Here is a 5,055-nt window from a genome sequence, read left to right as displayed (position 1 = left end):
ATATTCACATTCAAGCGTGTAAATTATGCTAATCAATCTTTTTTAGGTAATTATTGAGTATACGAAAGCTTAAAAACAATTTGAGAATGAATACGGATAAATTTAAATCAAATTAAAAATAAAAAATAAAAAATAAAATTGAAAATAGGGGACACATAGCCATGTCTCTTGTCCGTGTGGAGGCTCATATGGCCGTGTGAACAAACCATACAATAGCTTGATGTCATGTGAAAAAGGGGTCACACGACTGTGTTTCCAGGCCGTGTGACAAGGCTCAGCCTATGTGCCTTAAGAACATGGCTGTGTGGCCAGACCGTGTAAAATTTGAAAAGAGGGTCACACGGCTGTGTTGTAGACTGTGTGTAATTCGAAATAGGGTCATATGGTCATGTCTCTAGGTCGTGTAACAACCTATGGCTGTGTGGGAAAAACCTGCACCTAAAGTGAATAAGACACATGGTCGTGTGTGGCACACAGTCGTGTGACAACCGGTGTGCACCTAAAATGGCTTTCAAAACAATGCAAAATTTCACTCATCACTTGAGTACCAAGTCAAACCTAAATCAACCATTTCATACCTTCAAAACAAATTTAAACATGCTTGAAATATACCTAATCATTCAACCTAAGTGCCTAACCAATATGCCCTCATTGGCACCACATTTCAACAAATCAAAATAATCAAAATGCAAATGATCAAACATACCAATCTTGAACACATTAAGTCATTTAACCATTCCATATTTGATTTTCATCTTAACCTTCCAACCTAGATACAAAGACTACCAAAACTATAAAGGTTAAACATGGTTATAAACTTGACTTCTACCAAATCCATGCTAACATAATCTAGGCATATCATATATAAACTAATTTCAAGCAATCATAAAACATAAAGCCTAGCATATAACCAACTCATTCATGACAACATTAAGCAAATAACCAAAGCAAACCACTCTCAAGCTATGAATAATTTGACCATTACTATCACTCTTATACATAATTACATAACAATTAAAGACCAACATGATTCAAAATGACTAAAATAAGTATATCATAACCTAGGTACATGCCAAAACCAAAAAGGCCCATTCACCAACATTTGAGTTCGGGATTGACACTGGATGCCGAGTCGATGATAAAACTACTAGGTACCTAACCTATGCTTGAGAGAAACAAAACGTATGCTGAGTATAATTCAATGGTGATTCTATAATCCGAATAATTAAACGTATACCAAACATTCAATTACATGATTAAAATGCAATAAGAAAAATGCAAAGAAACATATAATTCTTCATTCATATTTTATAACTTTATTATTGAATTCAAACATAAGTATTTCATGAATCATCACAGTTTCATTTCGTACATTCATTATATAATTATCTAAACCTTTTTTATTTCCCTCCATTTCACATACTTTAATTCTAATTTCCATTTTCGTTTTCAATTTCATCTTTCCTTTTTGTTTTCCCTATTAACATGACTCAAACTCGGACTTCGATACGCGGATCCAACCAACACACCAAAGTTTGGCACTGATCGATTGTTTAATGTCACTATTAATGCAAGTATAGTAGACAAATATCAGTCTGTCGGATATCGATCCCACAAGGATGGTTGTCTTTTGTTTATCAATGTCAGTGCAATAAATAGATGGAAACGAGATAAATTGTGAGAGTAGGTGTCGAAGCAATAACTTGAAAACAACAAGATAAAATATGATAATGATAAACTAGGATCCCAACTTGAATATTCAACAGAATGCTAAGTGCTCACAAGGTATAAAAGAATATGTGATTGTCGATGCATTAAATTGCAATGAATATCTTACCAAGCTTAACTTCTATATTTAATCTAAGACTTAAACATGCACATTAACCTCACCTTCCGATGCTGGCAATGGAACACTATTAAGAACAAGTGGATAAAATTCCTCTAATCCTTAAGCAACTTCCGTTGTCATGCTTGTTAGCTTGAACTTTCATTGCACCTTCCAGTGTTAGTGACTGCAATAACACTTCAATGCTAAAAACATTCAACCCAAAGATTAAACAGTAGAAGCAAGATTGAATAAAAAACATTTAACCTAGAAATCATGTGTACTTTCGTACTAACATGAAATAAAAGGTAATCACCAGCGTTTAGAAAAGAAAAATAAAAGAAACAAGTGAAGAATACTATTCCTAGACAACTCGACTTGAATATTTCTATTCCTTCTTGTGTCGCACTCAGAGCTCTTTGTCAAGAGCTGGTCTGTATCCTTTTCATGTCGGTTCACCCGTCGGAGTCTTACACCGCCATAGCCGAAAGCTTCAAAGGATAAGTTGAAGAAGATGATTATCCAAAAAACTTTTTTTTTCTTTTTTATGTGAATATTTATCTTTTTTCCCAAATAGCCCAGGTGTCCTTTCATCAGAATCATGTTACCTTTGTATGTACGAGTTAGTCGTACCAGACTAGACAGCTCACGCATTTTTGTTCCTATCTGGATAGCTGTCATGTGCAGCGACAATTCTGGGCGTAATATGAAATTACTCATGCATCGACATCAGTATCAAAATATGACAAAATTAAGGGTAGATAAGCTAAGATCCATTGAGTCATAAAATGTAAATTACTGAACTAAAAATACTAAAATATGTGCTAAAGATAACAAATGGGAACAAATAAACCAATAAGTAGGGAGAAAACATATGCTCTTTCTAGTATGATCACACCCCCAAACTTGAGTTTTTACTTGTCCTCAAGCAAAACAGAAATTGGCAAGGCTACACAAGAATTCACTAAGGTAAATGATCATTTTAGCAACTTGAATCACCTAAAATCCCAATAAATGATTCACATTCAGATGACAGAATATTGCATCGAAAATAGATAAGTATGAATGACTAAGACTGCATCTTCATCAAAACCAGCATCATGCTTCAAATTTTAAATTCTATATACCAATACAAAATTTATTGTATTTTTGTGTGAATAAAGGATATCATTAAATTACTGTACCCTTGTTCCTGTGAAGTAACGATGGAGTGCAACAAACCCTCAAGAACCACATAATTGTGCCGACACACACTCATACCGTGACAGCCTTTGGCTAGATTCATTTTTCTAAAGTTTACATTAGAGTGTTCCCTTTTTAACACTTCACAATACACCCACTTTGGAGTGTCACTTATTCATAACTATATATACATATGAGTAGCTGTAAAAGGTAGATTCATTCAAAATTCAAGGAATGCTACTAGTCATTCATTACTAATGCAGGCTAAATCATTCATCAAAGAATTGAAGGTACAACATTCAGTCAAATTTATCCAACTCATTCATTGATAGTTCACATGATTCAAGAATTAAGCATCGAATGTAACAAAAAATTTTCAACACATTTGCATTAACCACTCATAAACCTTGCATGCTTCAAATTTTTTTTTAAATGTGGGTGTATTTCCAATCTCCATATGCATTCCCCCAAACTTAAAGTTCGCATTGTCCCCAATGCACTAAGATTAACATGCATCCGCCGGTCTAGCTCTCTTTTGCTCCAGATTATCCTTAGTTGCATCCATAAACTTAGATACATTGACAATGTCTTCAATAGATTCTTTTGCAGTAGCTTTTGTCTCAGTATTTTCTTCCTCGGCCTTCTCGTTTACAACTTCAACACGGATGTCCTCCTCTTCCACAACAACTTCCTCTTCAACAGTAGAAGGCTCTTGATCAGCAATGACTTCACCCTCGACCAGGCTATCAATCTTTCGTATGTACTCCTCAATGTCCCTTGATTCCTCTTCTTTCTCAACATCAGGGAAGTGCACAATGGGAGGATATTCCACTTATCTGTCTCAGTCCTTTAGGTCATCTTCCTCGGAGGAGGGTCATACTCTCGAATAATCGGTGGGAACATTGGAAATTTTGGGAGTAGGGTTGGGTTTAACTGATGTAATGTGGCTGCAATACAGTTGTTATAGGCTCTAGTATAAGTGTAGAATAAATTTTTTGATTTTTCCATATATTCTATTATAGCTACAAGCCTAATCTGCTTATTGCTAATGGAATTGGCCAACTTTTTGATATCCTTCATTTTGCACAACAATGATGTCTCCGCAGTCATTGCTTCGCTTTCTACTTTGGTTTTGTCCTTCCTTATCTTGTTGGTCCTTGCCTCCTTCATTGTCGGCGTATCTTTACTATGAGTCATTCTTTCAATAGACGCTTCTTTGATTGGGCCCTTATTTTCCAAGATCTCTTCATCTTCACGGGGCACAATACCTTTCTGTTGGCACAGTAGCATCACCAACAATAGGAAAACCAAAATTCAATTTTGCCTTGCGGCGTAGTCAGTAATTTCTTGGTGGACTATTATGTCAACATCAATCTTTCTACCCTTGACAATTGAATGTATCAGACACATTCTATCAAAGTTGACTATGTTGCTAATAGAATTGGCCAACTTTTCGATATCCTTTATTTTGCACAACAATGATGTCTCTGCAGTCAAGTTTACTGCTTCGCTTTCTACTTTGGTTTTGTCCTTCCTTGTCATGCTGGTCCCCACCTCCTTCATTGTCAGCGTATCTTTACCATGAGTCATTCTTTCAATAGACGCTTCAATGATCGGGCCCCTATTTTCCAAGATCTCTTCATCTTCACAGGGCACAATACCTTTCTGTTGGCACAGTAGCATCACCAACAATAGGAAAACCAAAATTCAATTTTGCCTTGCAGCGTAGTCAGTAATTTCTTGGTGGACTATTATATCGACATCAATCTTTCTGCCCTCGACAATCGAATGTATCAGACACATTCTATCAAAGTTGACTGTGGTGCTGTGGGTAGAGGGCAGTAGCCTACAGTTGACAAAATGAAACCAGATTTTGCTTTACAATGTTAGGAAGTGGCGGTGCGTCGTATAATTCTTTTGATGTAAACACGTCCACAATGCTCCTTTGACACATAAATCTTTCACAAATAGGTCCCCTTTTTTTGTCTATGATATATTCAATAAACTTGGAGTGTTCATTGATATCTATCTTAGTGTTGTACAATTCA

This window comes from Gossypium raimondii, chromosome 3 (assembly GCF_025698545.1).
Source record: "Gossypium raimondii isolate GPD5lz chromosome 3, ASM2569854v1, whole genome shotgun sequence".
Classification (NCBI taxonomy): Eukaryota; Viridiplantae; Streptophyta; class Magnoliopsida; order Malvales; family Malvaceae; genus Gossypium; species Gossypium raimondii.
Note: the sequence above shows the minus strand (reverse complement) of the source record.